The sequence below is a fragment of the Triticum urartu genome, chromosome 5 (assembly GCF_003073215.2).
Source record: "Triticum urartu cultivar G1812 chromosome 5, Tu2.1, whole genome shotgun sequence".
NCBI lineage: Eukaryota > Viridiplantae > Streptophyta > Magnoliopsida > Poales > Poaceae > Triticum > Triticum urartu.
The window spans coordinates 658283730-658295226 of NC_053026.1; the positions used below are offsets into that span (position 1 = coordinate 658283730).

At 41.3% G+C, this 11497-nt stretch overlaps 1 pseudogene; it reads left to right on the top strand.

Annotated features, from left to right (window-relative positions):
• The first annotated feature begins 9918 nt into the window (after positions 1–9918).
• On the top strand, positions 9919–10920 carry LOC125507673 (annotated as a pseudogene).
• Positions 10921–11497: the final 577 nt, after the last annotated feature.

Genomic DNA, 11497 nt, shown 5'->3' on the forward strand with positions numbered 1-11497 from the left:
ATTACAGTTTTGGAGAAAAATTTAAAACATATACAATCCAGACTACATATATGTAGGTGCACAAATGACTGAAGCTGCTCCACTGCAGAAACGTCTGACAAACAACATCGTATGGCAGCAGAAAAAAATCAATACTGCATGAGTGTATAAAAACCGATCATATAAATAGGGTTAGTGTATAGTTACACCATTGCAAATAGGTGTACCAATCTAGCACTGCTAGCTCTGCCTGCAAGTCAATTAAGAAGATATAATGATAATCCCTGAAAACCCGTGTTAGTATATTTAAATAACCCAAATTGAATTATAGCATGCACCCAATATACTGGAATAAGAAATCGGTATGCTTTACAAATACATGAGCAGATGAGCAAAAAGGTAAGAAAACCTGAACCTCCTTCATTGAAGCATAGGTGTTCCCAGCGCCCGCGTTCGGGCTGTGGAGGCCGAAGCACGCTGCAGATGTGCTCAACGACCATGTACTGGTCCGTGAGCACCACCACGAGGGGGCCTTTCTTGGGGAGGGAACCACCCGTGAGCTGGAAGATCTCAACCAGGTTCAGCGACTTGTTGAGGGAGCTCTGCTCATCAGAGACCTGACCGCTCAGAAGGACGTTGCTCGTTGCGTTCATGATGGCGATGTGGCCCAAATAAAAGTATTATGGCAGTAGTGCACGGGGTCTCCGATGACGATGGACCCATGGCCGCCGCCGGCGGCGCAAGATGGAGAGACAGAGGGAGGTAGAGACGCAGACGATATCGGTAAGATGAGAAGAACCGGTCAGGATTTTGTTAGGAGCCGATGGAGATTTATTCCTGAGATAAAGGAACCGTCCGAGTATTAATCAAAGCAGTTTCCCTTTTCACATTCCGTGATAATAGTTAGAAATGTTAGGAATCTAAGGGCATGTACAATGATTGATAAGATAGTCTTATCTTAAGTTTTGCATTTAAATTAGAGATGACAAGAAAACATGTCTACAATGGGTCATCTCTTAGCATTATCTTCAATAATTAGTTGTTCCTAAAAATATGATGAGACAAATTGTGCTAAGAGATCATCTCTTGTCTTCTCTTAAATAAGATAAGACAAGCCTTCTCTTATGATTTCTCTCTCCTCCACCTCATCATTTATCCTACGTGGCACTCTTAAGATAGAACCATTGTACATGCCCTAATAGTATTAGTATTAGGCTAATTAGGCAGTTAACAGATTCCTTAGAATATTCTAACCGGTGGTTAGAATCCTGGCGTTGTCCAGACGCAGTACATAGCGAACTGTTGTCGTGTTTTTCTGAACCGTCGCCGCACCTTTTCTGAACTATGCGACGCCTCTTGTAATCGACGCTGTAAACATCCGTTCAGGACATATAAAGCCTGGATGAATCAATCAATAAAGATCACTCCATTCACTTCAATCTTTCAGTTTTTAAATCAGGATGGAGATGGTGCCTTATATAGTGCAATGTTGCATACTTTACCACTTGAGGTATTTCTGGAGCATTTTCGGGGGGTGCGACAATGCAAGGACCGAGGCTGCGTCCACTTAAGAATATTTTCATATTCATGGCCCATGATAGATAGTTACTTCCATCTATTTGTAGTTCTTGGAATTCTTTCTTATTGATGTCAGCCATATTTCCTGCATGTATGATCATGCATTTGATTAATTTTACTTGATAGTAAAATTTATTTTGGTAAACAACAAATATGTTCTCAAATAACACTTATATTTTGTAAGCCATATGTGTATATCATCGAATTTTGATATATTTCGAAGAGCACTATGGAAACATAAAAAAGATGCCTCTGAGTAATAGGCAAACAAGTTCATGGAAATAAAGCTGAAGCTCACTTCAACGCCATTCAAGATAACTCTCAAGCTGGTCCTTCTCAAAGCACTATTCAAGTATACAAGCCAAAGGACGATCTCATCCTCGATGAAGACATGCTTGTGATTACACCCGAGATGTTTTTGGAGACCTCGGTTAATCTCCATAAACAAATTGATGTCACTTAGCTATTTAAATACTATAAGACGTTATATATTATATAACAATAAGTAGAATAAAGTCTTTCAGACTATGTATAATGCATTATGTGAATCATACATAATATTGTAATAAATTTATATTTGAGATTGTAATATAAATATTATGTATGTAATTTAATGAATATATGAATAAAAGTAAATTTGTTCTAAAATATTCTTTTTCTATCTATAGAATTTTAACGGGAACAATCCGATGGAAGAAGAGTTATGTTTAGTGGATAGTGCTACCACTAACACAGTTCTAAGGGAAGCAAAATATTTCCAAACTCTTACCAAGAGAAAGGAAAATGTTATGACCATAACAGGAAGTAACAAAGCAACTATTGGTTCAGGAAGAGCCACATTCACACTCCCTATGGGTACTACTATCGTAATTCAGAATGCACTCTTGTATCCTGAATCTACACGTACCCTTATAAGTTTCAAAGATATCCGATCTAACAATTTCCATCTAAAAACAATAGAGGTGGATAACAAAGAATATTTGCTTTTAACAAAAAGCAATGGATATGAGGAACAAACTCTTGAAAAATTCCCTTCATTTTCATCCAGATTATACTTTACATACATAAAACCCGTACCTTATGTTGCGTACAAAATAATTTTTCAAAATCTTGATAAATTCAAGACTTGGCATGATCGCCTTGGTCATCCTGGAATAGGTATGATGAGAAAAATTATAAGTAATTATGTTGGTCATAATTTACCAATTAAAAGATTTCCCAAATCATTAGATTTTGTATGCACCGCCTGTGCTACCGGGAAATTAATTATTAAGCCATCTTATCTTAAAGTTAAAAATGAGTCGCTTAATTTTCTTGAAAGAATTCAAGGAGACATATGTGGTCCAATACAATCTCTATCAGGACCATTTAGGTACTTCATGGTGCTCATCGATGCATCTACTAGATGGTCACATATGTGTCTATTATCCACACGTAACCATGCCTTTGCCAAATTAATTGCTCAAATTATCAAATTGAGAGCAAATCATCCTGAACACAGGATAAAAACAATAAGAATGGACAATGCTGCTGAATTTAGTTCACGCGCATTTAATGATTATTGTATGACTTTAGGAATCCATCTTGAACATTCAATACCCTATGTGCATACTCAAAATGGAATGGCTGAATCTTTAATCAAAAGAGTAAAATTAATTGCTAGACCACTATTACAGAATTGCAATTTACCAACCTCTTGTTGGGGACATGCGGTTTTACACGCCGCAGATCTGATACAAGTCAGACCAACTGCATATCATGAAACCTCCCCATTTCAAATAGTACGTGGCAATCAGCCAAGTATTTCCCATCTGCGAAAATTCGGTTGCGCTGTATACGTACCGAGATCACCACCGCAGTGTACCTCTATGGGACCCCATAGAAAATTAGGAATCTATGTGGGATATAATTCTCCGTCAATTATAAAATATTTAGAACCCCTAACAGGGGACCTATTCACAGCCCGGTACGCTGACTCAATTTTTGATGAGGACCATTTCCCGGCATTAGGGGGAGAAACAAACCACAAAGAATGCCAGGAAATAAATTGGAATGTAACAGGCATTCAGTCCTTAGATCCATGTACTAAAGAATCTGAATCTGAAGTTCAGAAAATTATAGATTTGCAACACTTTGCAAATAACCTGCCAGACGCATTTACTGATCACAAAGGTGTCACTAAATCTTATATCCCCGCAGTTAATGCACCAGAAAGAGTAGAGGTACCAAATAAGACTACTCAACTCCCAATTACAAATAAAAGGGGGAGAAATCTGGTCACAGCGGAAAAGGCTTCTCTAAAGCCTCCATGGAAACAAAGAAAATCAAAATCTATGACAATAAATGCAAATCAACCTCAAGTTGATGGACACCAAGTTGATGTTCTACATCAAGAACCCAACATAAATGTGCACACAAATTATAATGTTGGGGTATCGAAACAATCAGACTCCGTTGTTATGGGAAATCATACGGAGCCTGAAGAAATTAATGAAATATCCATAAATTATATTGATTCAGGAGAAACATACAATAGAAGCACTACAGTTGTCGACACAGATTTCTCCTCGAAAATTGTTGAAACCCTTCAACTGGATCCAGAGCCAAAATCTATGAAAGAGTGCCTCAAGCGCTCGGATTGGCCTAAATGGAAGGAAGCAATTGAGGCAGAATTACACTCGCTTAATAAAAGAGAGGTATTTTCTAAAATAATACCTACTCCTCATAAAGTTTTCCCTGTGGGAGCAAAATGGGTTTTTGTTCGAAAAAGGAACGAAAAAAATGAGGCGGTGAGATATAAAGCGAGACTAGTAGCTCAAGGGTTTACGCAGAGACCCGGTATCGACTACGACGATACATATTCTCCTGTAATGAATGGAATTACATTTTGATACTTAATATCTTTGGTAGTACAAATGAATCTACCAATGCGGTTAATGGATGTAGTGACTGCTTATCTATATGGGTCACTCGATGCGGAAATTTATATGAAAGTGCCTGATGGACTTAAAATTCCGAATCCAAATATAAATCGCAACATGTATTGTGTAAAACTACAAAAGTCACTCTATGGCTTGAAGCAGTCGGGTAAAATGTGGTATAACCGACTCAGTGAGTTCCTTCTCAGTAAAGGGTACTCGAATAACAATGATTTCCCATGCTTATTTATAAAGAAATCATCAAAGGGATTTTGCATCATCTCAGTATATGTTGATGATCTCAACATCATTGGCAACACATCAGATATAACTGTAGCACGCAATCATTTAATGACGGAGTTTGAGATGAAAGATTTGGGAAGAACCAAATTCTGCTTAGGTATAAAAACTTGAGCATTTTCCCTCAGGAATACTCGTTTATCAACCCGCTTACATTCAGAAAATTTTGGAAAAATTCAACATGGATAAATCATATCCATCCAAAACACCTATGATCGTCAGATCCCTTGATATGAACAAGGATCCTTTTAGACCAAGGGATGATAACGAGGAGGTATTGGGACCTGAGTTTCCATACCTTAGTGCCATAGGAGCACTAATGTACCTTGCAAATTGTACTAGACCAGACATTGCCTTTGCGGTAAATTTACTGGCTCGACATAGTGCAGCTCCAACAAAACGTCATTGGACAGGAGTAAAGAATATCTTCAGATATTTACAAGGTACTAAAGATCTTGGTTTATTCTATCGGAAAAATCAAGATATGACCCTGATTGGTTATTGTGACGCTGGATATCTTTCTGATCCCCATAATGCCAAGTCACAAACAGGGTTTGTGTTTTTATATGGTGGAACCGCTGTTTCATGGAATTCAACAAAACAGACTTTAGTAGCTACCTCCACTAATCACTCTGAAATAGTTGCATTATTCGAAGCCTCACGAGAATGTGTATGGCTCCGCAGAGTAATAAATCATATTCAGACATCATGAGGTATTGGTTCATTACAATCACCAACCATTATCTATGAAGATAATGCTGCATGTATTGCTCAAATGCATATGGGATATATTAAAAGTAATATCACAAAACATATCTCTCCAAAACTATTTTTCCTCATGAATTACAGAAAGATGGAGAGATTGCTATATTGCAAATAAAATCTTGTGACAATCTTGCGGATTTGTTCACTAAGTCTTTACCAGGAGCAGCATTTCAAAAATGCATTCATGGTACTGGTATGAGACGACTACGAAATTTGTAATGTTCAGGGGGAGAAATTTCCTAGAATTAAACTTATGAACTTTCCAACGGATTTCTCATATGGTTTCAAATAAGTGATTAAATATACTAACAATATATCAAATTTCTATAATTTCTCTTATATTTCCTACAGGAACATAAATAGTACAAGATTAAAGATTGTCAAAATTACAAGATCAAGGACTATCAAGAGGACACAAGACTTTTAATACTAAAGATATATGTAGATTCTCAAGACATTGAAGATTAAAACAGCGCTGTCCAAGGGGGAGAGTTAGGAATCTAATAGTATTAGTATTAGGCTAATTAGGCAGTTAACAGATTCCTTAGAATATTCTAACCGGTGGTTAGAATCCTGGCGTTGTCCAGACGCGGTACATAGCGAACCGTTGTCGTGTTTTTCTGAACCGTCGCCGCACCTTTTCTGAACGATGCGACGCCTCTTGTAATCGACGCTGTAAACATCCGTTCAGGACATATAAAGCCTGGATGAATCAATCAATAAAGATCACTCCATTCACTTCAATCTTTCTGTTTCTCTTCAAGAAAGATATATTTTGCGATTCTACATTGATGTCTATGCGTGGAACGGCTGCATGCATTGTGTTTGCATGCAGAGTCTAGAAACGGACGTTTTTTTGACTAATTATCTTGCACGCGGGGTCTATCAGAGATTATGCTCGTGTTAGTTAAGATGGATAGGCTGCATGTCTCACGTACAGCTGGATGGGTGGAGAACTGATGACATGGCAGGATGATATGGATAGCCTGTATGTCTCACGTACAGCTGGATGGGTGGAGAACTGATGACATGGCAGGATGATGTGGATAGCCTGCATGTTAAGAGAAATCATGTAGTGGGGTGTTTCTGTTTAGATATAGTAGATGTTTGCAGTAGCAACTTTGATTACGATCCGGTCTGAAAAAAATGAAATTAAACTCTCTCGCAAATGTTTGATAGAAACCCTTGTCATAAGTGTACGTCCTCTCGTGGGTTTGATAACTCAGGATCACACCTTGGGGAAAAGAGGATGGAACCTTTGTGCTATCCGTTATCGGATCACCAAAGGGGCTCATCAGGAGAATGATGACCCCAGAGGGCGACGGCGGCGGCATCACGATCCTGGTCCGGAGCCACTCGTCGGAGCGGAGAACCAAGACTTGGGCATCGTCGATGGTGGTAACCGGTGACGGAGAGAAGCGGATAGCTGCTGAATGGAGAGAGACGATGTGAGGTGTGGTGAGGATGGCGCCAGAGTGGTGCTCCAAGCTGCCAGGCGAACGGACGGGTAGCCGACTTCAATGTGGCGCACCGCCCGGAATAGGGTTCTCGGTAACCGCCCGCTCGTCAGGTCACATTGCTCTGGCCGGCGTCAATGACATTGAGTCTCTTCCGCTCTGGAGCAGTTTGACCGGTGTGAATGTGCGGCAACCGTTTCGTGCAGAAAGGGTTTTTACGCCGAGATGTCTTCGGGTGAGAGCGAGATGTGAGGCACGGGCGTGGCGGCAGTCTACATGTCCGCAAAGCTTCCCCTGATATGCGTCCGGTTACAGAAGAAGGGATGCGCGGACGCGTCGACGGGCAAACAGGCGCCGACATTGGACGAGAAACTACGATCCGGACATGCTGGTGTGTCGGAATGTGCGTTGGAGATGAGATTGAGATGAAGTAAACACGAATGAAAAAAAAAGGGTATTATTCCTTCTGTAAAGAAATACAAGAGCATTTAGGTCACTAAATGCTTTTATATTCCTTTACCGAGGGAGTACATGGAAGGGTGGGCAACGGGGCCGTGCACGGCACAGGACGCACGACAAACAAAGTGCAGAGCAGTGATAGTGAGGCGGCAGGGCACGGAAGACGGCATGCCGGGCGGTCTGCTCCTCGTCCGGTTCGACCAAGGGGTTGCCGGCCGAGCAATCGTGCCATGGCCATGCCCAGTACACGCGCGGTGCCGGTATACAGCCATTGCCGCGTGCCACTGGCCCCTGAGCTCGTCATTGTCGTGTCGATCGTGTGGTGTGGATCATCGTAGCGGACGGATGGATGAGTAACGTCCACCACCAGTTCAGTGCAAGAGAGCAAGAGAGCATACTCTACTCCGGCGCCGGGTGATCCGGCCGCATGCATGCAACGACGACGTCACGGTGCATGTATACTTTTTTTTTCTCCGGGCCAAGGTATTTGCCAGTGAGATCGACACAGGAGAATCAACAGGTGCCAGAGGGAATCCGTGCATGCTATCGCTGCATGCCGCTCCTCACAAGCTCACAAACTCATCGGTCTCTTTGAAAATTTTCAAAACGCAGAATCAAGATCGAGCAGCATACTTTTAAAATTGGAATGATACGTCCTCTTTATTCCTTTTCGAATATTGAATAATGGTGGAGTTGCAGCTTTCCTTCGTCCCAGAGTGTAATAGTATGTTTTTTCACACTAGTGGCGGAGGGACCGGTACAACATTTTTCTGGCAAATGTTTCACAAGGTCTTTGCCCATCAAACCAATAAGAGTCAATACCCTTTTCATGTCCAATATTGTCCACACAAGCTTTAGAAATTACTTGCTCCGAATCCTTGACCTTTTCCTTTATCTCCTCCGGGGTATGTGGTTCCTTTCCCCGCTCCTTTTGGGGAGGTCAAAGAGGAAATAATTGAAGAGATCCTCAGATGTTGAACTGATCATCATCTCCTTATTGTGTCAGTTCCCCCTCCTTGATCTCCAGCATCTTCACCTTGTTGTCGGTCTCCTTCCCGAGCGCAGTTCATCCTTAAGGTTCAGCTTCCCCAAGTCCTCCCATCCAGCACGCACCACTTCATCAAGGTTGGGGAAAGGGATGATGCGGTTGGTGGTTGATGAAGATTTGTTGTTCATGGTGACGCTCGTGCTCATCATCTGCAACTAAAGCTTTTTGGAGGAGGTGGCAAGCAAAGAGAGAAGTACATGTTTCAACCCTGAATTCTTGCCCTAGTCTAATTTACAACCCTGAACTTTAATACCGTCTAAATTACAACCCCCAAGTCTCAAAACCGGTCAGGATTCAACCCTCCCCTTCCTGTTGACTGGTTTTGACCCGGGGTGACCAGTTTTGACTAGTCAACGGGTCCAATCAGCATGCCACGTCAGAAGTTTTTTTTCAAAATTTCAAGAAAAAGTAAATAAAAATCTATAAGATCAGGGAAAAAAATATAAACAGGCAAAATTCCGAAAAAAGCTAGGGAAAATAAAAAATGATTATTTTTTTCTTTTGGAATTTGAGTTTTTGGGTTTTTTCTGGATTTTTTTTGGAAATTCGTTTTTTTTTATTTTCTGTGTTTTTCGGAAATTAGATTTCTTATTTCTTTTCCTGGATTTTCTTCGATTTTACAGGTTGTTTCCTTGGAAATTTTGCATTTTTTGCTGATGTGGCATGCTAACTGGACCTGTCGACTGGTCAAAACCGGTCAACCAGGTCAAAACCGGTCAACAGATAGGGGAGGGTTGAATCCTGGCCGGTTTTGAGAGTTGGGGGTTGTAATTTAGATGGTATTGGAGTTCGGGGTTGTAAATTAGACTAGGGCAAAAGTTGAGGGTTGAAATATGCACTTCTCTCCGGCGAGTTCAGGGGACTGCTCGCATGGCATCGCATGCGTTGCCTGCTCCTCCCGATGGATGTGCCTTTAGCTTTTATTCTTCTTCTTCTTCTTCTTCTTCTTCTTCTTCTTCTTCTTCTTTGTCTTTCGGATCACGTGGGTGTGGCTGCCATGAAAAAGCATCCGCTCCGCCGTGCGTAAATCGGAAGACGAGAGAGAGTATAGGACCCCGGCCGGTTCTATCCTATACTTCGGGGATGGGTTTACGAATTGCGATCGTACGCCAAGGACCGGTCTTACTTATACAGTTTATCTAATTCACATCTATTTCCTCCGTTCCTAAATATTTGTCTTTGTAAAGATTTCAACAAGTAACTACAGGCGGTGCAAAATGAGTGAATCTACACTCTAAAATATGTCTATATACATCCGTATGTGGTAGTCCATTTAAAATCTCTAAAAAACAAATATTTAGAAACGGAGGGAGTAGATGTTTTTTAAGGATGTCACATCTAAGCTTTCACAAATGGGTAATACAGCAACAAGAAATATTTGTTTTTTAAGGATGTCACATCTAAGCGGCCACAAATGGAAGTCGCCGCTGACATAGCCAGAGCATGGGTCCTCACTTCCCTCCCAGTGAATGACGACGAGGATACGAGCTGGGGTATCACGGATTGCCGCGACGGTTACGTCCTCCTATGGAACAGGATGGATAAGCCGACCGTCGTCGCTGCCGTGAACCCCATGACCTGGGCCGTGGACATCATCCCGTTGCCACGCGATGTCAGAGCTGGGAGAAGAGGAAGACGCCGCGAATTCGGCTTCCTTGGTTTCCATATCCTGTATTCCGAGGAGAACCCCCCCGGTCATTCGGAGTGGTCTGCATATGCGCTGACAAGCAAAGAGTTCGTGTCGCCGTAGGGATTGGGTCATCCACCCGTGGGTGCACATCGGTGGTGACAACAGCCTCAAGTTCAGCGCTGGCTCGCTGGTGGGTGGTTTCGTTTACTGGCCTTTCCACGGAGAAGGGCGCATGATAAAGATCAACACAGCCACCATGGAGATCTCCTTTGTGGATCTACCCTCGCAGGTGATTGTGAAGGGTTGCAATTTCAAGGCCGGGGATACTAAGGACGGCCAACTCTGCATTGTCTATGCATCTGATGATTTCCAACTCCATGCTTGGATCCGTAGTCTGGAGGGTGATGGAATTGAGGGTTGGGTGCTGCAGAACATAATCTCTTTGAGTGAAGAAATTGATGAGGTCACCGGGGAGTGTGCTCTGGGCTTGCGGGTCAACCTCAAAGTTGTGCAAGTTAGGTCTGGATACGTTTACTTGTCCGCGACATGCATAACCTGTGCTCGCACGCTCTGCTGCTGGTTCTTCTCCCTTTCACTGGAGACCATCGAGTTTGAGTTACTGGTTGATGGGTGTTTTGATGGCTCTGTCTGTCCGTATGTTATGGCCTGGTCTTCTGTTTGGTTGGTGATGATGGGAGCATTGGACATGAAGTTGAAGCTTCTCACCGAATCCTGCAGTTGTTTGTCATACAAGGAAATGAATGGAAATATGTGGGTATTAGCTAACCATCATTATTTACTTTGTTGAAAACTAAAAAATCATTCCTTGGTGTCTTATAATGATTATTCCCATAGAAACCTCTAGATGCTTCTCAAAATATCAGTACAATTCTGGAGCTAATAAAGTTACGGAAGATTGATTTTTCATATTATGGAAACTTTCTCTATGGAATATTGCTATCTTGCATTTGCAGCCAGGCCACACTGGCTAATTTGTTTCTACAGTTTGTGTTTGTGTTCATCATTTATATAGAGAAAAATACAGTACTCCTAGTTCTGGAAAGTAATTATAATATTATGAACTTTCGGATGTGCATAAAGTTTGAAAAATGAATTCTTTGATATGCACATGTGATTCTAATAAGAGTCCCTTTATACAAATTATTTGTTCTGATAGCAATTTTCTTGTTTTCCATTTTATGTAGTGCACAATCTCTTCATCCCAGAGGATGCTAATTCTCTTGTTTTCATTTTTTTGACTGCACAATTTTTTTAATTTTTGAGGATCTTTTTTTTTCAATCTTGGTTGTTCCTTATTGTGTGAACCACTAATAATATAAATCGGCTTTTTAAGTGCTTATAT